General features: G+C 37.0%; 1 protein-coding gene across 4 annotated transcripts in view; it reads right to left on the reverse strand.

Annotated features, from left to right (window-relative positions):
• Nucleotides 1-22,871, reverse strand: part of PPP3CA (protein phosphatase 3 catalytic subunit alpha) — a 307,186-nt gene that overhangs the window by 281,727 nt on the left and 2,588 nt on the right. The window contains exon 1 of one of the 4 annotated variants that reach the window (XM_057309724.1): nt 21,699-21,723. The exons of 2 other annotated variants lie outside the window; for them this stretch is intronic. The gene's annotated coding sequence lies outside the window, so the exon portion shown is untranslated. Of the gene's footprint in view, nt 962-21,698; nt 21,724-22,871 lie in introns of those variants that run through there. One more of the 4 variants, XM_057309723.1, reaches the window with a different exon arrangement.

The following is a 22,871-nucleotide window of genomic DNA, read 5'->3' on the forward strand; positions in this document are numbered from 1 at the left end:
TTATATCAAATAATATTTGGAGACTGGCGATATCATCTGCCTACTTTTTACAAAATCAGAGAATCTAGTTCAATCAACTGCGGTTTTGTGGACTGGGGTCCCCCCAATGATCCACTTGGTGACAGTACAGGATTCTTACACTCTTTACCGAGGCATAATGTGCAACAAACAGTGGACTTTGGAAGCACAGTCTCTAGGTTGAGATCTCCACGTCAACATTTACAAACTGTGTGACACTAGGCAAGTTGGTCCCTCTGTGACTCAGTTTCTTTAACTGTAAAATGGGGATAATAATAGTTACTACCTCTTGGAGTTGTTCTGAAAATTAAATAAATTACTACATGAGAAATAGGTTGGGATAATACGAATACATACAACCACTCAACAAGTGTTACCTATTACTATTTCTCACTTTCTGATAAAAGTTTATTGTAGTAAATAACACATTAAAGCCATTTTGGAATATAAATCAACCACTAAAACTAAGCATACATGCATGCTTTAGAATAAATCTTGAATCTGTATTTTTAAGAAATGGATTCAGAAAAATTAAAACCACTGAATGGTATGAAAAAAGTTCAACTGTTCAAATAACCTACTAACATTTGTTTAGAAAAGGTATGGCCTCAGAAAACCCCCATACCAACTAAATTATTCCTCTTAAGTAAGTTTATAGCACACTTAACAAAAGGAATTTCAACTATTACATATTTTTAAATAAAAATAATACTTCAGGAGAGAAAATCCTTAAATAATGAAATACTTTTGAAAGAACTCATGGAAGTGGTAACTAAACAGGCTTTATTAATGATGTGCTTAGATTTAGGTTAACTTGAGAAGAGGTAGGCATCACACTTACCTATCCAATCTTAAAATAAATCATTAGTCTAGGAGCTTTACTAATATTATTAGGCTTATTTTTAAATATTATAAATATTATATATATACAATAAGTGTATATATATATACACATATATATATCTCTTTAGTATTGCAATACTTGCTCTGCTTCTATATCAGTACACAGCACTAAAATAAGGATAGGAAGTAGATGCCAAGAAGGCAAATATAATAGATGTCTTCTAGCAACAGAGTCATTAAAAGATAGTTTAAGATTTGATGGTTCTCTTAAACTTAGGGTCTACAACCTTATGCTTGAGTATAACTTAATAGTCAGCATTCTCTGTTTTTAATGCGAACATAAAATCCACTATAAATTCCAAAAGAATTCTAATAGTCCAAAGTTCTCTCCACTACACAGTACCATTTCCACACAACTTTGTACAAAAAGACTTAAAATCTAAGAAATGCACAATGATAATTTGTTTGGAGAGTCTCACTTTTCCCAAACCCTCCCTATTGCTAAATTTTTCTACACAGGCTTCCACACCTCTCATGGTATACTGGGTCCATTTCTGCTGGACAAGCAACATCTTAACTAAAAAATAAAAAAAATTTTTTTTTAAATTAAGTGATAGGAAATGAGAACATAATAAAGAGAAAAATCATTTTAAAAGCAGGCAGACATTGAGAGAATTTCTTATGAGCTACTAAGCTTTTGAACGCAAAGAATTCTCTCTCAGAATTATATCAGATTGAAAAAAGCTGCCTGGCTTGGAAAGGAAGAACAGAAGAGAGAATTATCTTACCCTCCTTCAATAATGGGTGGCCTCCAAAAAGAATAAGGAACAAATTACATTAATATTTTTAAAAGCTAGTGGTATGTTATTTAAAAAGTGACTAAGATTATGGTCTGACTACTGATGTTTAGCTATTTGGCATGTCTCCAAGGAAAGGCTACTAATTAGGGGAGGTGCCCCATGTAAGAATAACTCGCACCCATGAGCATCTGTTCGGTGTTCATTAATTTCAACAAATTTCTAGACCAGCTACCAGTTGTGTGAACTAGACTTACTTTTCAAAAGTACACAAAAATCATCAAACCTAAGAACAAGATCAGAAAATAGTACTCTGTTTTATAGAAACTACTGAGAATTTACATATACAACATTTGTAGCATATTAAAAAAAAAAATCCAAAAGTAACCTATCCTAAATGCGATTAAAAGAGTTTACATTTGAGATTAGGTATTAGCATTAGGGCGGCATTCCCTATAGACTACCCAAAAACAGTTACCTTGAAATGTAATCAACTAAAACTTATTTGTTAACTTACATAGTTTATTGATATTAAAGCAGTGCAGGTGATAAAGGAAGATGCTATGAAAACAGATCAGCACAGCTGTAGGATATCTTCAATGGCCTATTTTTAAAAAAAGATAATATTTCAATGTGTTTCCTGCAGTGGAGAGGGCTCAGATTCCAGATGATTGGTCATGGTTTTTGGAAAGAAATATATTTATAGTAGAAAAAGGACAATGTTTCAGACTATAAGAGCTTGACCAAAACATGACACATCACAGCTATTCCTTCGTTCTAAGCTTGAGTTCAACAAGCAATATTCTAATTTGTAATTAGGCTGTCATTACTTCATCAATAGGGAGACCTGGACATAAAGACTGATTCAAGAAGGAGATAGGCATAGGATTTAATCAGAATCTTTTTAGAGGGAGCATATGGATTTTGATGTATACTAGGTCAGGCCTCTTTTGAGACCTCCGGTGAAAGACCATGTAAGTCTAGATTTCCTGGTGGGTATCTTTCCCCCAACATAGAAAACCTTGCCTGATTTTAAAGCCAGCGAAGAGGAGAGCATCACAGAGGGGTAAGAAGGAGAACCTATGCCTTGGACTTCCAATTCCAATACAAGCTATGTTTGATGGGATTTATGCTATTTTCTATCGAAAGACTCTTATAAGGTAGGTATGATTTATGCTTATGTGCACTAGTGATCCGTGTGATCCAAAAGATTCCATTTCCCACCTCTATGTTACAAATGATAATGCTTATGAGCAAGCTCCAGGACAGCACAGCTACAGAGATAAACGTGTCCATACATACTTATGTGTTGTGCATTTATAACTCAGAATTAAAGAGCAGAAACACAAATCTGTTAGTACAATCGGCTTAAAGAATTACACTTAAAAAAACAGAATTCAGGGGCGCCTGGGTGGCTCAGTTGTTGGGCATCTGCCTTCGGCTCAGGGCGTGATCCCAGCAGTCTGGGATCGAGCCCCACATCAGGCTCCTCTGCTACGAGCCTGCTTCTTCCTCTCCCACTCCCCCTGCTTGTGTTCCCTCTCTTGCTGGCTGTCTCTCTCTCTGTGTCAAATAAATAAATAAAATCTTTAAAAAAAAATTTTCAGAAACCACATGTATTTATTTGAAAAACAAACACAGGAGTATTTCATAGGTAAATGTCATTCCATCTTAAGTGTTAAATACAATTTATTTTTAATTTTCTTCCTCTAAATTTTCTTCCCAAAGAAGCTCACTATAAAAGGACCAAGGAGCTGGGATCATTCGTTGTTGTCATCTGGCATGAAAACGACGGAACCCTTCCAAGGATACCAAGGACCAGTGAACTAGCCCCCAAGATGGGAATAACACAATGAAAACAAAGGCAAGCAGCCTGGTAGCAAGGCTGCGCAACGCTTCAAAAGTAAAAACAAGAAAATTTCATTGTATGCAGGAAACAAGAGAAAATTGAAGAGTCAAATGGCAGAGTTCAAGTGCCAAGCGAAAGGTGTTTTTAGCAGCAATGCTCTGTGCAGAAAGGGGAAAACCAGGCCAACCAGAAAGGCAGCTGTTGCAACAGAAGATGTCTTAACTGCAAAGACCATTTATAGTCATTTCCCCTGCAGAAGGTTGGCCCTCTCCCCCAACCCTGATTAAGAATAAGAAATCCTTGTTTCATTTGTCCTTTAGTACTTCTGACTCAGAACCCTTGTCAAATGAGCTCTTTTGAACACATTTTGACTTTCAGGTTAAATGTTAAATAAATAATATAATAGTCACTCTCTTCACATAGCAACTTTTCCTATGCCAACAAAAACATGCCTAATCTTGCCCATAAAAAAATAGATACCATAGTCTATTCCAAATGCAAGCAATAAAGAAGGAATATATTTAGTTGACATTACAACTCTGAAGAGGGGGGCATAAAAAGACACAAAAACATTTTATTGTAGAAAAATTTCAATGTTACTAGTACATGATTTCTGCTACACTTGTCATATTTATGTACATATATGCACACGATGTATTTAATTAATGAAAAAAGTATCAGAAATAAGTAAAAATAGAAGTGCATGTCTCCTTAAGACCATTAAAACTCACACTTCTGCCACAATTTGGTCATCTGTGAAATAAAGGCACTGGGCTAAAATGTAATCTTTAGCTCCCTTGAAGTATCCACATTTGATGGTTCTTATGTTCCAGTGACTCCAGGCCTACTGTGCTGGCCTCCTAATCTGTCTGCCACATTTCCTCCATGTCTAAAGCCATTCTTCAAATGAAGCCAAACCGTAAAATGCTCCTAATCTAATGAATAGCTTTAAAAATACTCAAACGTGCTACTACAGGGCTTTTGGGAAAGCAATTATTTTAAAGACTAAAATGTGAATTTCTTCAGTGTATCTTATTCAAGGAATTTAAAGTACTTCAACAAACTCAGGTTAACTGTGTCTGTGTGGTAAGTGTTACCTGCCCACCCCCTTTTCAGTCAAGGGTGGACTGATTAACCCACTTACCCAATGTAATAAGGAATAAATGGAGTCAGAATTTATGCCTGAACATTTTGTGTCCCTGATCTAATCAGGGATGCAATTTCCCTGAACAAAAATCCTGTTTTAACCGAAAGAATCTCTCAAATGTGAAAACCATTAGGATAAGGGTCTATGCGTTCATTTACAGGCCACCTCTACTCTTTGAGGTATGTAATTTTTATAACAGGAATATCAGCAGCAAAATCTAATGTAGTGCTTACGACATTCTTTCAGGTGCTTTACAAATATATTGATTCATTTAATCATCTCAACAACTCTACAGGTAGGTGCCATTATTACCCTGTTTCACAGATTTAAAAAAAACCAAACTACTGAGGCAGATAGTTAACTTGCTCCTGGTCACACAGCAAGTAAGCAGCAGAGCCAGGATGCAATCAATGCAGGCAGTTTGGCTCCAAGAGCGCATGCTCTAAACCGATCCACCATATGCAACTCCGGGTAAGGAGTACGAAAGTATCCATTCTCTCCACTGTTCAGTTTCCTTCTACTACTTTGTTTGGTTGCGCTTACTAAGCACTCACTAACTGCAGCTGAACGAACAAAATCTATGCCTGGAACTAGAGACACTGACAACGTAAAGCAAACATACACATCCACACAGGAAAAAAAAATAAGAACAGAATTAAGATATTTAGATTCCTATCTAGAGTAACCCCATGAGTTTATTTAATGATCTTGGTCCAGTTTTTATACATTTGGTATTTCATATCTCCCTGCTTCCCTCTGCCTAATTCTTCACCCAAAGGAAAAAAAATGGAACAAAAACAGACAATATATTTTGGCAGTATTTTCATTCCCTAGTGACAAGGAAGGATAAGAACAGTGAGGAGGTTCAGTCCTGCATCAAAGGGAATTATTTTCTATAGAGTTATCAATTACCATCACCAAAAAAGAGTAAGCGTAAGCCCAGAATTTCTTTCATCTTCAATTCTCATTCATATTGATGGCATCATTTTCAATATATGATTTGCGAGACGAAATTCTTTGTTCAAAGTAGCTGAAACAGAAAGGAAAGATACTCTAGTCCTATTAAACCAGTGCATTTTAAAGCCTGGCCTAATATAAGAATCACCTGGGAGACCTAAAAAAAAAAAAAAAAATGATGCTGGGGCCTCACCTCAAGAGTTTAATTTAATTGGTCAGGGACAGGACTAAGCATTGGTAGCTTTAAAAGTTTTCCAGGTGACTGGAAAGTGCAGCGACACTTGGGAGGCACTATTTAAATGCTACCCAGGGCTCGCCAAACTTTAATATGATATACATCACCTAAAGATTTTATTTAAAATGCAGATTCTAATTCAAAAGTTCTGGGGTATGGCCTGAGGTTGTAATTCTCCCATGCTCCCAGGCCATGAGATGCTGCTGGTCTATGGACCCCACTTTGAGCATCAACCTTCTATTCCTCCATCAATGCATTATTATACTTAGTATTAAAGGTGAGAAGTGATAGAACAGAAACTACAATATAAGGTAATGCGTGTATTTTACTTCTATGTAAAAAGATAATTATCTTTAAAAAGTAACTTGAACCCACAAGAAATGATTATATAGCACAGGGTTCCATGAACTAAATGAACTAATATGCATGAATTCCTAGCCCAGAATCAGTACTCAATAAGGATTATCTGTTTTATTATTATCTTATTAATAAATGAGCAGCAAACGATGACCACCCATATCAAAAACACTCAACGATGATATGTAACTTGTTTTCTGTAAAAATATGGCTTCTACTTGCTCACAGTGTTCATATTATGTTTCTCTCCTGTACCGAGAACATCTGGTACAGAGATAAAACATTTGTTCTCGAGTTGAAATTTGCACTACTGATAACAGGATATCTGGGATCAGCTTTAAAATACTTCAGCAAAGAAAAAGAAAAGAAAAAAGGTATAGGTAAACCAAATGTAGCGAAATTTGGGATCTCAATGCTTAACGTGTGGAATAGGTATACCGGGTTAATTGCTCTCTTTTTTCAACTTCTATGCACGCTTGCATATCCTTCAAAATAAGTTTTAAATGTTCTGTTTTTGGATCTCAGCTTCAACACTGAGTAGCTCTGTGATGATGAACAAATAACTTTCCTGACCCACACTCTCCTCTTCAGTAGAACAGGGTGCCGCATCAACCGCCTTACAAGGGTGACTACAGGGAATAAAGGAAACGGCAATTAAATAAACAAATAAATAACTGACACCAAGCAGGTCACAACATAAAGATAAATTTAATTTTAACCCAATGGGTCAATTTAAAGAGACATAAAAAAGAGTAGTAAACATCAGAAACAGCAACAAGTATGGGGCACCTGGCTGGCTCAGTTGGAGGAGCGTGCAACTCTTGATCTCAGGGTAGTGAGTTTGAGCCCCACTTTGGGTGTAGAGATTACGTAAATAAATAAGACTTTAAAAAGGAAGGAAGGGAGGAAGGGCGAGCAACAAGTAGCATATAGTGAATTCTCCAGAATGCACGTCCTGAGATAAATCCATAAAAAGGTTTCGTGCATGGCAACACAAATCAGCTAAGGGTGACCTATAGGCAGACACCACTTGTAACTGCTTCATTATTGCCCTGACTACAAGTAACGTGGCTTTTCCTCCCACTCACTCCCTTCAGTTATGAAAATCTCTGAACAGTAGCTGGGGATAGCAGTGCAGGAGGAAAGTAATGTCTTGAATACATGCCAAATAATCAAAAGCAAAATATCACTTCTGGTGCTATCTCTTCATAGGACAGAAGTTCAAATAAGAGCAGATGGTACCTTTATTATCTGTAATGTAATTACAACATGATTACATAATCATTTAAAAATATCCATTATTAGAGATAACTCCATCATTCCAGAAAGGAATCATTCACAAAACCTCACAGTTGGACACCCTGCAGAGAAGGAAAGTGCACGATTTCATAATACACAGTTTAGCATAAGAGTGAAAGGAAAAAAATTATTAAAAATAGTGGCTGTACTGAAAACAATTTATGAACATTTCCATTTCTTCAGAATATGTAGAAGCAATGCCATATTGAGTCTCACTTGTGTCCATTCCGACTGAGTGGTAATCAAATAATGTAACAGAAGGGACTCCGAGGGACATGCCTCTCCTCCAAAATCCCACAATCTGGAATGTACTACAAATATGTTAGCCTCCTTCATTAGTTCAAGAAAGAGCAAAAATAGGTGAGTTCAGAAGTTGTATCTACCAGGGGAATTCTCAAAAGAGGCACTCTCTAAGTTAACCTTCTGCCTCGCAATTACACTCTTAGGATACAAATGAAAGCCATATTTAAAAAGCGTATTTCTTACATATTGTTCACAGTGTTCTCCCAAGGCACAAATAGAATGCTCAGTCATTGGTTATTTTACTTAGATATTCCTTTCTAAATATAGACTTACCTGTTATTTTTTCCTATACTAATAACATTCAAATTATCTATGTGTACAATAATAAACACTAGGCATAACCGTATCTCAGTACCAATTTCCTTAGAAGGTAAACCTTATTTCAGTCAAGGTCTAGGCCAAGCATTGAAATAAACACACACAGCAGAAAAGTTGTAATACATATTTTGTTTTTTCAGGCCATGAAATGCCTTACACTTCAATATGTATAAATTAACAAAACAAGAATTGTCAATAAAACGCCCTAGTTGTACTGGTACCTAAGAATAAAAGTTATTCAATTTTTTTTTCTACGTGTTAATGAACACCTTTAAACAACCATCAAATAAAGGTCATATTTGAAGTCCAATGTTCACAAAAATGTCACAGGGGGAAATATGGAGAGGAAAAAGGAAATACGAACCCAAGCTGATTCCAGCAGGGAAGAGATCTTCCCACATACAGAGGTATTGGCCATGAAGCAAGGGAAAGCCCGAGGCCTCAGAATGAAGTCGAAGCTTCCTGAACTTACAGACTCAGGGAATCAGGGCAGGGTGCTAAATCTCCCCACCTGAGCCAGTGACTGCTACTACATGAACCGCAGGACTTCTCAAAATCAGTCAAACCAGGATCAGTTGGATCAGAAATCTGTTTAGCAATCATGTGAACAAAGAAATAAACCTACTTAATCAACTGCCTCAGAGAAGCATCAAACTTCTGAATCTGAATCATAACCCTTTCTCTTAAATACTTACAACATCAGTTGAAAAGTGTAACTAGGCTAGTCCCAAACATCCGTCAAAGTACAGAAGAGTTATAAGCGGTAAATGAAAAATTCTGATCTCAAAACAATTTGCATTTGCATCTAAAATGTCACAATGAAACCACATAACTCCCTCCTCAAAATGTTTCATGTGACGTCTCCTTGAAGTGGCTTTCACTTTAGCTATGTGTGGCTTCCCTTATTTGCTTTAGTGACAAAAATATGAAAACGAATATAAAGAAGCAAAGTCTCTAAAACAAAGGCCAACAGTACATACAATAGCTAGATTTTTTTTTCATAGTCTTAACTTACAGGGAAAACTCAAGGTATAATAAAAACACCTTCTTTATGTAACTCACAGCATTTCTGATGTTTTATATTAGTTTGTCCTGCTCCACCATGATTAAGACAGTAATGCCAAGGGGCGCCTGGGTGGCGCGGTCCTTAACCATCTGCCTTCGGCTCAGGGCGTGATCCCGGCGTTCTGGGATCGAGCCCCACATCAGGCTCCTCTGCTGGGAGCCTGCTTCTTCCTCTCCCACTCCCCCTGCTTGTGTTCCCTCTCTCGCTGGCTGTCTCTCTCTGTCAAATAAATAAATAAAATCTTTAAAAAAAAAAAAGCAGTAATGCCAAGTAAATACTAGTTTACAGTCTAGACCCGTTGGGAGCCCTCTAAAATTTCTAAAAAGGAAGCAGAAATACTTGTCCGATAAAAGTGCTAGATTTTTCTCTCACAGAAAAAGCCAATGATAACCTACTAAAATGACTGCCAGCAGTGACAATATTTTAGATAAAAACAAATCCCTAATAAGGTCTACTTTCTATCAATTCACTGATGCTACCTAATGAATCTGACCTTGTGTGCAATTCAAGGTACTGTTATGGTGGGAAAAGCCCAGGATCTGGAGTCAAGACTATTGGAATCCAAATACTGACTCCACTACTTACTTGCTGTGTGACCTTCAAAAGGTACTGCCTCTCCCCTAGCCTCAGAGTTATCAGAAGGATAAAATTATGTAATGCATGTGCAGGGTATATACATTAATATTATTAACATTTTTAGAATAGGAATCTCAAAAATATATAAAGGCACTTGATTACTTATTTATTTACTTTGAGTAAGACCCAATGAAGAAGCAAATTAGCTGACAAGTTGAAGTATTCCCTTCAAATGTAATTATAATGTAATATATTACAAAACAAACGCCAGCAATAAATACACCAACTCTCTAATCATTATTCTTGGAAAATTCATTTCTTCTACTGCCTAAAATGACAAAAGATTAAAATAATCTCAGGGTAGGCAAAAGCATTGGACATTTTCTAAAAATTTATCATTCCAAAGTACAATCATAGAAAAATACACTAATTAGTTAAGGAAAAGATCAAGGACAACCAATTATTCAAGCATTCCCCCCCCCTTTTTTTTTTGTACAGAAGCCACAAGCTTCTTATTAACACAGGTGGGATTTTTTCCCATGTTACATATGCAGAACCTAAAATAAAGATTTGTAAACTTACTCATCTAAATTGACTGGCTCCAAAAATTCATTTGGTTGCAAGGTTTAGGTAAAAGGCCTAGAAAAATCTACTAAGGACATAAATTGGGGCAAATAACTAAAAAGAAGAAGCAAAAGAATCCAGATGTTTGAATAAAAGACCTAAAAAGGCTACAACCAGAGGACAAGGTAAGCCAGATTTAAATCAAACCAAGGCATTCCTTTAAATGTTGTGCTTAGAATTGCATAAAAGAATTATAAAGTCCAGAGTGAAGGAGACTTGGCCTAATAGATTTGCATGAACATGCCTGGGGAGGAGGAGGAGGAGGTCAGGTAGTCCCTAAGTCAAGAGTACTAGGAAAAATAATCCAACTTGAACTACATTAATAAAAAGTATGAGAAAATGGAAGCGCCAGTATCATTATGGTTTTGTGATGAACAGGTATATCTTTTCCAATCAATTTGTTTGCTGGGGGAGGGGGGATGGAGGAATATGATTAATTATGTGCCAGGCATCATGCTAAGCACTGGGGAGATGAAGTAGATAAAGGCCTTCCTGGGTAATTTCACAAAGAGAAAATTTTGTTGCAAATGTTTATGATAGATTGTATATACAAAGTATAAGAAGTATGGCAGACAGCTGTGCCTGAGGAGATCAGAGAAATTTTACACACAAGGACACACTAATGAGCAAGAGTGTTCCATACAGAGGTAAAGCAAATACAAAGCTATGGAAAGTATCATTGGGATTTTTAAGTAGTTCAGTTTAGCTCAGTCAACTTTATATAGACCAAACACAGATAAGCATTCAGAATACACCTATAAATAAAAAATGTTCTCTCTGCTCTCAAGAATATAAATTGCAGAGACTTAAATGCAGTACAATATAACACATGCTATATTAAACCTACTTTCCAAAATTCACCCAATAGGGGTCAAATTCCATAATATATAAAGAGTTGCTACAAACCAGTAAGAAAAAGATCAACAACTGAATATGGGATTAGCATAATCGGATGTTCATTTTTATTTTGTTCCAGATATTCATTTTTATATGATTCCTCTAGTGCCGATATGGGAAAATTAATTTAAGAGAAGGGACAAGTTTGAAAGCAAAAAGACTAATGTTGGGAAGCTACTGCAGCACTAGGTGAAATATTTAGAAGATCTGAACTGAATGCAGGTTTACTTAACTGGATGGTAGTGGTAACGTCAACCAGGCTAGGAAAACACAGAAGAAATACCCCACTTTATTTTCACCATACCCATCCACAGCAACTGTTCGGTATAGAGTTTGAGAGAGAGCTCCAGAGAAAAGATTAGGTTACAAATACAGATGTGGTACTCATCGGCCTATAAGCAGTAGTCAACCCTATGTGCGTAACGAGATGAAGCTGCCTGCAAGAACTTGTAAAAAGGAAAGGAACATCAACATTTAGGATTCAGTCGAGAGGAGCTGGTAAATAAGTCAAAGAGGAAATCCATGAAAGCCAACGAAGACAACATTTTAAGAAGAAAGAGGAGGCCCATTATGTCAAATACGACAGAAGCCAGCAACTGGATAGTCACTGGTGACCTTTGCCAATCTCAGAGGTAGAGGATCTCAAACTGCAGTGGATTTGACAATGGGTGGGAGGTGAGGAGTACTTTAATGCAGGTTATTTCTAGAAGCAAAAAGCTTTGCTTTCAAAGGAGCTGTCCAACAATTAAAAAAAAAAAAAAAACACAACCACCCACAGTGCCTAACATGTATTGAGGACTTCTTTCTGAGCGGGCAGTAAGCCAGGCATTTCAAATACAATTCCTCTCATAGTGACAATAACCTTGCAAAGTTAATACTATAATTTCCACTTCTCAGTAAGAAAAATGGGTTCTGGGTTGTTCCATGACTTCCCCATAGACCCAGAGCCAGCACACAGAGAACACAGGATGTAAATGCAGGTTTTGTCCAATTGTAAACCAACGTTCATTCCACACTCTCACGCTGCCTCTTCATTCATCGCTGTAAATATTAGGGGGAGAGGGAACTATTAACCATTTTGTAGGAAGGGGTTTTTTGGTTTGTTTTTTTTTGGAAGATAGTTGAACTCAACTACTTTTAAAGCTTCTTCCACCTTCTATGACCCACGATTCTTTCTCATCCACTCTGCTCACAGGTAAACTACAGCAGCTACAGAATTCCACATATACTCATCATTCCTTTTGTAGTTCCTTTTACGCCATCCTCACTTACAGATAAGCCCATGTCCTAACATTGTGTTATATATAATACATACAGAAAAAAATTAATATTGCTTCCATTTACTTTTGCCAAAAAATGAAAGTACAACCTATGAAGACAGTTAATCACTCCCTTCCCTGCACTCCACAGCATGTTGCATCTTCTGCTATTAAAGTAATTACCACTGACATTGTGATTTGCTCCCCCCCCCCCCCACACACACACACTGGATAGCAACCTTCAGAGATCGCCTACTTTATTCCAAGCCCCGAGCACACAGCACAGAGCCAGGCAAGCAATGGTGCATGCACGGATAGGATGGAAGGATGGATGGGTAGATGAATGGCCTGATGAGTGAAGGAAATAATATTTTTTCAACAGCCATTTTATACTCAATAGCTTATTTTATCTATTTGCTAACAGGGATATTACAATTATATCACACTTGAGGGGAGCAGATAGAAAATTGAGTGATACAAGAAGCATGGGATATGAATTATTCAAAAGGAGACATGAAAGTTTACTTTCAAAAAGTCTCCTGAAACACAGGATTTTTCTTGAATTCAAGGCCAAGAGAAATTCAGTCAAATCACCAAATTATTTTTTAGAAATCAGTTATTCACAAAACTTCTTTCAAAGAAGGCCAAGCTCATCCTAAGTAACTAATCATGGAATTTGGGGCATGGCCCCTGGGAGATCTTTGAGGAGAAAAGGCCGCATAGAGCACGTTGAAATCGCCACAGGGCTGCCTCCCTATGTGTTTCAAGATCTATCCAATCGACAGATCTGGCTGGTGAAGGCACCCTCTCCAACCACGCGTGCCAGCCTTTCTTTCTGTCAAGATGCACATGATAGGACAGTCACTTGCACAAAACACAAGCATGTATGAATAATAAACTCTCCTCAAAAACGTTCATGGGAACAGAGCAAACACCACCACAGATTACAAGGGTGTGTAGAACCCCCACTACAATGAAAGGTACATCAGAAGATCAAGAAGACTGCAGGTTATGGAGGATGCCCACCATGACAGCCGCCCTTCCATCCCTTCCTCTCCTACATGAGGAAACACATCAGAATGTAAGGGAAAGTAGTATTTTAGGGTTGAACATGAATCCACCCTCGTTTATATATAGATATTTTAAAATAAGTCCTTTGCGAACTTCTGTACGTTGTTGTCACTAGCTGTGAATACCTCACAGCTGAGTGTAACACAGAAATGTGTTGTGACACCGTAGTTGGAAGGCACTGGCCTCTTTTTGGCCTCAGTGAAACTTATACTAGTTATCAAATTACAATCGAACTCACTGGGTTAGCCAAACTCAATGGCCCTAGGAGCTGTTTATCAACAACCTGCAAAGACTGCGTGGCAGAAGAGGCAGGTCTGGCTCTGGGCGAGTGGGGTGCTGAGCTGCCTTCGCGGTGTGATTTGCAAAGCAAACAAGGGACTTCGCCTGTCCTCAGTTACCGCGCTAACATCACCATGGTGTCAAGCTATCATGCTGTCTTTATTATTGGTCTGTATTATAAATAAAAGCAAGTAAAATGAAAGCAACACCTCCAGAATGTCATGCATCTGCTATTCAGGTTTTCTGGAAAGCTCTTCTTATGGAGCAGGCTAGCTATCTGACACCTGAAAGCTGCAGTCCTGGGAGATGACACAACCTAAGGGAATCGCAACAGGAAGGACGGGAGGGGTAAGAGCATCATGGCAGTGGCAGTCCTCACCCAGCCAAGGGGCCTCATGGGAGGCATACTAGACTGGGCCCGTCAGTGAAGGACTAAACTTTCAGGAAGTTTAAGGCTCCGCATAAGGACACAGAAGAGCAAAGCAAGGGTGCTTAGACAACCAAGCTCAAGGTGCTGGGGGTTTGATGAAAATAGATTAGCCAAGGTGTACCTGAACTCAGTTCTCCATTTTCCAAAGACCCTAACAATCTATCTGGTTTTTAAGGAAGCCTACAGGGCTGGGGAAGGACCCAGAAATGAGGCCATGTGGGCATAACTAGAAGACTTAAGAACAGTCAAAGTTGTTTTTAACATCAAATAAGCTCTCTTGTGAAATACAGGTAAGGCCCATCTTATGGACTCCTGTGAGGCAATGCTAGGAATAATGACTGTGTACTCCAGAGCATTAGACTGGTATCAACCCTAAGGAAGCACTCTAGCAAGCAGAAATGAGAGCAGGTCTAAGTAAGTAGGGAGCTCCTCACTGCGTGTGTTCATGAAACAGTGGGATTACCATCCATCACAGACGCTGGACAGGACATTCTACATTGGGGATGGCCTGGGCTAGATCACTTCCGCACCTTCCAATTTTAAGAGTTTGGTTTCTTTGTTTTGGTTTGGTTCAGACATAGCAAATATAAGAGATAAAAGTTTTCCCATTCATCTCTCAGCCCCTCTCACCAGTACAGAATCGGGACTGGCTCCAGGCCAGATGAGGAGTTGATTTCCAAAGTTTCTTCCACTTTCAAAATTTCATAATTTTAGATTTAGATCACATTTACAATGGAAATAAATGAGAATCACTTATTCTCTCCATTCACAAGATTCCCCCATAATCCGTGCCAGTGTTAAATATCCATACTGCTTTTTAAAAAAAGTCACTAAATCCCGGATGCTTCCAAATAGGGTTTTCTCTTATTCAGTTGATAGTGGTGATAATGTGTGAGTGTGATCCACTGTAGAAAGAGACTTTTTAATACCTGAAATCTATAAATTACCAATCTTTTCTTATTCAGACTGAATAATCTCTCAGTTCCTGTCATAATTTTAAGTTCTTAATCATTTGCGGAAGGGGGAGGAAACTTTTTTTGTTGTTGTTTTTTTAAGATACTGAAAGTTTTCTACACCTATTTCTGAAAGTGCATATCAAATGAGTACTCAAACAGAATTCTGACCAGAGGTGAAGGCAACAGATTCCTCCTGACTGCTGAATGCAAATTGGAAGAAGCTGACAACGATGTGATTTTATGTGGGAAACTACAGTTTCCCTAGCCTTCAACTCCTTGAAGGAAAAGTATTTTTGCACTAGGGAAACAGATGAAATCCTAGCCCATAAATGGGAGCTTGGACAGCCCTGGCAGTCTGCTTTAGTGGGGAGGCATCTGACCAACTAGGGCTAGCAGGTCACTGGTGCTCTGTAAGGACCAGGTTGAGAGCAGGTGCCTCGCCATACCCCCTTCCCGGCTGACGTGGATCCCAGGACTGAGCTTTTACAAGAACATTCACCACGTACACGTGCCATCCGGAGAGCTGACTCAGGAGCAGCCTGTACTCACGTGATGTGCTTTTAGATTTTTTATTAGTATTACACAGAAATCTTTTTTCTAGGCCTGAAAGTATGTTTTACATCTCTGTTCTGATTCCTGTCTTAGCTCTTATTCATTTGCATTTGTGTATTTTTCTAAGCAATGTAACTGTGCAGCCTACTCTGAGCCTCCCAGAGACCTGTCATAGTTGTTCTCCTTCACCAGTCCTCCTGAAGAAAAAAATCATCACCCACCTTTGAGAAACTTGACCTACACCCCCTCTGACTGACAATGACCCACTGAAAACTAAGCACATCCTGCTCGTTATGCTTCTGCAGGTTTTCTACTGGGCAAAAAACATATAGGCTCAACTAAAGAAAGCAAGCTCAGGCAAAAAAAAAAAAAAGAAAACCCTTCTACAGAATTGGCACTTACGAATCAAGAAACTCGCCAGAAGTTTGTGAGCTGCCCATGATTTAAGATCCACAAAATTTCAAAATAGAAAAGAACCCTATAATTTAGAAATTTAAATCCCTCTTACCCTTTATCTGTTATTCTGTTCATTTAGCAACCACTTACCGAGGGTCTAATCTACAGTAGGCATGGTGCTAGGGCTAAATATGCAAAGATAAGTGAAGCCAGGCCGCACTCTCCTGGGCTCTCCACTTCCTGGGAAGGAGGCAGATAGGTAAACAAATCTTCACAGAGCATGCTCTATTCAAGGTGTCCTCCATGACAATGAAGAGGCTGAGTCCCTTTATTCCAGTTGAAGATATCAGGAGACGTGGGTCCCAGAGGAGGTGACATTTGAACCAAGGCTCAAATGATGAGAATTAGGTGATGAGAACTGTTACCATGACAATAATCAAACCCACACAGAGAAGGTACGCATGTACTTTATTAACATTAAATATGCATAGCAGACCAACAATGCCAGGTGTAATGAAAAAAAACTTTAATTCCTTTGTCAAAAACAAAATAATAATGATAATAATAACAACAACACAAACTTGGAAGTCCTGATTCAGGTTCTGTCATTGTGAGAGAATATAGTGTGCTTTTACTTTAATTTGATAAAATGGCATAGCTTACAGGATGTTTAAAAACAAATGTCAACGGATGGCTTAAAGCCCACTTAGGACAATATAAGGAGTCAGCAGAGTTGGTGCCACATTTTTTTAACTTCTCATAGCCCATATATCTTCCCACTGGATAGAATCCAATGACATTTGGGGGGCCAGAGGAGGGCAGAAGGAGGGCAGGAGGTTATGCTGAAGAAGGCTGCATTTCTGAATTACAAAAGCATTACAGAAAATGATAAATCAAGATGTAAACAAAGGAAGAGGGTTTTTTCTGGTCTTGGTTTTGTTTGTTTTTTCATGGAATTTGCCAGGTCCTTTTCTCTTCAAGTCCAAATCTAAACAATAATTAAAAAATATATATCACCCAATATGTCAAACACTGAGTGATTAACATATTTTTTCTCACCTGTCAAAAACCGATCAGTCTATGGGGAAATACAACAAAAACTGAAAGAAAGCTTTCCAGTTCAAGCTAATGTGTTACAGTGAAAAGGATTTAGCCTTTTAAACTCAACTGGCATAAAGCCAGCCCAAATGACCAAACAACAAAACTGCCCTCAATCTAATTATATCACCTTATTAATACCTCCTTCTCATACTGTATTCCCTGACATGGCTGGAGAAGGAAGCATTCCAATGAACCATACAGTCATCATATAGAACCATTTATAAAGAATCAGAATATAATGAGCTCAAAATAAACATATAATTTGTCTCCATTTATTGCTTTAGGAGGCACACGTGGGAACTGTGCAATGTCCAAAGTCATTTGACAAGAACTGGTACAGTGCATAAGAAGCAAGGCACTGAGCCAGGCACCGCTGGTTCAGTGACCAAAGTTTTCAAACTAAAACTCTGAATATACATATTAACAAATAATTTTATGTAGCTTCCAAAGCATATGCAGCATCCTGGGAGACACAGTTTAGACACTGACAGTCTAGAATCTCCAAAACATTCTAATGCTACATAGAGACCACTGAACATTTTAAATCAGAAGTAGTAGCTCCTCCCCCCAAAAAATAAAAAATAAACTGGATCTAGACAGTTACTATAAGAAGAGACTCTAAGTCTTAATAATCTTAGACCTGGTGGGATTTTTTTTTAATTTAGCTTCATATAAATAAAACTCTCTGTCTCAACATCAACCATCATTCTTCTGGTTTTATAACTGTAGAAAGGTACCTGAAACTGACAAACATTGTAAGGTGGTATGTCATAATCTGGAGGCAGCTGTTAACATAAATCTCTGGTATCTATTGGTTTGTTTTGCTCTCTGCAGACATTTGCAGAATTTCTAGTTCCAGGAGATAGTTCATAGAAAGTCAGAGAGACCATCATATTTTGCTGTGAAGCAAAAGCATGGGTTAAGGAAGTAATAAGATAAAGAGAAAATTCTATTTCTCTCTATGATGGTCTTACAAAGGATACATCTAATTCCAAAAATTTAGTATTTTAATAACCAATTACTGCTTCCTCAGTTTTTGTTTTTAATTTCAAGGTTTCAGCTACTTCATGGACATTTGGGAAATGGATTTGAGATCCTAGCCATTGGTCTAGGTCCTCAAGCTGACAGTCCATCTGATTTAAACCATTATTCAGAACACCTAACAGTAGAGGAATATGAAATATTTTATTTGACTTCATATGAAATATAATTGATGGCTTATCATTGATACAGAAGATGGAAATATGGTAAAAATAAAATGAGTTAAAAATACTGAAAATATCAAGACTACTAAAGACGTAGTTTATAAACTGAAATCGTGTTTCAGTGCCTACATTCCCACCTGATGACTCTATTTTTAAAAAAAGGAGTGAATACCCTAAGAGGCATTGACTGGTATTTTCGGTTTGATCGTTCTCTAAAAATTAATAAAATCCCCAAACCAGACCAACTGTATGGGCCATTATCTGTAGTTCAGACAAAGAGGCTTATGGTAACAACCTTCAAAATAAAAGTAAATAAAACTTTTTCACAGAATATGCTATTTGTATTTCTGTGTATATACCTGAAGAGAAAATAATGTTTACCAGCTTTCCTTTAGTAAACCTCATGCCAAGATCAAACCAGATTATAACATTTATCATGAGAATTTATATTTCTGCTAAATACACAGATATAAAAGCTTCTTCTCCTATTACAGCTATTTTTTATAGCCAGTAATTCAGTAAAGTGAAATTTGAAATAAATTGTGATAGCTTAAATACACCAAAAGAAGTCACAGTTTCAAACAGATTTTCAAGAGAGAAGAGCATCTCTGCTAAAGGAAAGAATGTGCTCACACTTACCTGCATTCTAGTCCCACCTGTGACCGACCATTCTATCTATTCTGTCTCCATTTCTTCAACTATAAAATAAATGCCACCATAAGCTACTGTTGTAGACCCAAGGCATTCACAGATTTCAATATTAATTGTTCTGACTATTCTTGAGTGACCCTGAAAATACATTTACACAGTGTCATTTGTAATTCTGTGTCAGCAGTGACTGAACTGCCATTCCCAGGCGAGGGGAGCAAGCGTGACCGCTCGGGCCCTCAAATTCCACTTGAGGACCCTCTGGGTCCCACAAGTGAGGGGCGAGTATGATTTTACACTTAAGGAAAATAGCATGTGACTTATAAAATATAACAGGGCAAGTACAGAAAGATGGAATTCAAAATCTCACTATATCTCTCTTGAATATCAAGAAAGTTGCTGAAAAAAGTAATATGATTTTTTGTGTATATACCAAAGTTCCAGATCATGAATCATCCTCATTCTCTATAGTTCTGGAGTGTCCAATATTTTCACAAAACTTTCAAAATAGTAGTTTAACTGGATTTGCTAAAAGGAGGGTATGTCTAGAAAAATGCCATTTTCCAATGAGGTCACTCTAAATGGATTCTTTATTTGGTTTCATAATTAGTTCCAATTTTACACATGGCTGACACAGAAAAGATAAGGAAAAGTATAAGAAGCCAATTATAAAAGTTATAAGTGGTCAGTATATCAAAGTCATTTTCATATTTCTAAGATTATAAATAAGAACACGTTGTACTTATAGAAACAAATAGACTTAAAAAACAAAACAGACTGAAAAAGGCATATTTTTAAACTAATATAAACAAATGTTGGAGTAAACCTCTAACTAGATTCTAAGGTGTTACTTCTTTCACATTTTAACTGTATGTCTTAAAATACATGGCTCATTTAAATGAGAGGTTTTTTACCCCAGTTTCCAAAAACATATTATTTTTTAAATGTTAATCTTCTAATTGATGGCATTTTAGAATCACTGGAATTTCCCTGAATCACAGTCTCAATTGTTGCCTTAACCCTTAAGTTTACAAAGGGTTTTGAAAACCATGCATTTTTGTTATATTTACTTTATAGTAGAAATCCTGAAAGAAAATACTAATGAATAGATTAATCTAATTTGTAATTAATAGCATTAACTTACATGCTATTCAGTATGCCCTGAAAAGAATCTGTGCTGTTAAGTATACTAACCATGCCCAAATAGTGTTGTTTATAGTATTAGATTAGCAGACCCCTTTCTTCACATCCAGTGCTGATGTAAACTTTAGCCACCAAACACTGACGTTTAATAACACTGAATTAATGAGGTTTTACTGTACTCAAATGGAAAACCAGATACATAGAATATGCACGGAACAACTGAACTGACGGTAATAAATCTAAGTAAAATAAATTCACAATGAGCTCTTCTTGACACACCACAAAGAAATGCTATTATTTAATACTTTGTTTCAAAATCCAAACATGATGATTTTTACTGATGTAGCATATTTTTATTTTCTTCTTAAGCAGTAGTACCATCGCATTCAGCTAGAAACACTGGTGGCTTGAATCCTTGTTTACTTAATATTTTGCTTAGCTACCAGCTTCTTGATTATATGATCTTAGATATCCTTCCAGAATTTCCCTATGCGTATTTTGTCTTCACAAATAGTATATAAGCTGGTAATACAAAGAAAGACAGTGCTTTTTTTTTTTTTAATTCCCCACAGCCAAAAGTAACCTGACACACAGCACAAATTCCCTACCTAGAGTTTTTGAGAAATTCCCCAAAATTCTTCCCATAAATTTACCCCCTATCAACCTGCCATGGTATCTAGAATTTCTACCACTAAAATCAGTTTGGGTTAAGGTAAGAGGTCCATTAGAAAATACTTAGAGATGGGAACAGAGGGAGAGGAAAGAGATGAAACAAAGCAAGACACTCATGACATACAATTTAATTTCCTCTAAGTGTATGACTTTCGCATAGCAAAGTTCTATAGCGAAGAGGGAGTGTTAGGGCCAGTAAAGGAGTTAAAGGCAGGAACAGGCAGGGAGAAATGAACAAAAGCCAAAGTTTGAAACCAGGCCTGTGGAGCACCACTGCAGAGAAAATCCAGACTACGTGGTGTACTGGGGGAAGCGGGAGAGTGGTTATTCTTCTATTTACTCCCCTCCATCTTTCGCCATACAGCTATGCATATATTTTGTATCCTTTAAAAAATATAAAACAATAAATACATCAAATTATTCTGATTCCCAACCAAGGGCATTACCAAGATCTTTTCTATGAATATTTATACTTTCCATTGTTTTTATCCAAGAACAGTCAAAATGAAACAGCACCAGTTTTGCTAAGCGAAGTAACTTTTTTCGTGGGGTAACCTAAATGAATGCTTTTTATCTCCAATGCTGCCATTCCCTTTCATTTTTAAGATTTGGAAAACTGATCAAGGGCTCTGAACACACTCTAGAAGATGCTATGAACCTGAAAAATTGCATAGTTAGTTGAGACTTAAACTCAACCTACCTTTCTAAAGTTGCATTCTGGAAGTACAAATCAAGAAAGCCGTCACATCATGGTATTACTACAAACAAAACCACAAGCACAGCTTTATTTGTAAATAGCAATTTGTTATACAACAAAAGCCAGATGACACTAATGCAGATAACTGTAAACAAACACCATGGCATGCCATGGTAATAATGATCCAAATACTTATTTCTATATGTAACCAAATACTACTATCTATACGTTGTAAAAGGAGAAAAAGCTTAAGGAGCACAAAAATTTCCTCAAGGATAATCCTTTTCCTGCATTAAAGAGTCAATCTCAGACCACTGATATCAAGTTCTAACAAAATTTAGTCATGGTTCCATGAATTATGTCTTATCTAATTTTGTAAATACAAAAAGGCATTTGGTCATCTGTTTCCCATTCATCATACATGCACTTTCTACTCACTAAGCATGTGTATATGCGGGGAAATGCTATTTCTTAGAGAACTGATCATCAAAATAGACTACCATTTCAAATAATTAGTTATAAAAGTCATAGATGTGACAATATATTGGATCCACCTTTCGATAATGCCTTTTAGGCCAACAATATAAGGTCTGTAAGAAAGCATAAGAAAAATAGCATGCCCACTTTAAAATTAGGATGTCAATAAAACTTTTTTCTATAAACAAAATTTCACATTCAAAATTCACATCAAGATCCTTATCAAAACAAATGTAAAATTACCTTTTCCTATTTTGAGACTTTCCTATGTTCCTATATTATCCACATGTGCATTTCAGTTCTGCAAAAATATGTAAATCATTTTTTGGAATTATGGGGGGGTGTATTTACAATAAAGAGCCATTTATGAAAATTTATAAAAATATTTTAATATAGCATTGGAAAAAAGCAAGGCAAAATAGGCACAGAATGGATGAATGGGCTCCTTCACATTAATTGGTAAAGACACCGAGCCAGAATGTATGGACAATTATTTTTACATTCTTCTCCGCGTCACAACTTTACATTTACAGGGAGAAGCCACACTTTGTGACTGAAAATAGAAAACCTGAACTTATGTGTGCACATATGAATGTTTTTAAATTGTGGACACATTTACTGCTATCATTTGAATCGTAAACTTTACATTGTTTTGAAAACAGGCAATCTAAACATACAGATTGGAGGTACACCTAAACT

The sequence above is a fragment of the Ursus arctos genome, unplaced genomic scaffold, assembly GCF_023065955.2.
Source record: "Ursus arctos isolate Adak ecotype North America unplaced genomic scaffold, UrsArc2.0 scaffold_9, whole genome shotgun sequence".
Classification (NCBI taxonomy): Eukaryota; Metazoa; Chordata; class Mammalia; order Carnivora; family Ursidae; genus Ursus; species Ursus arctos.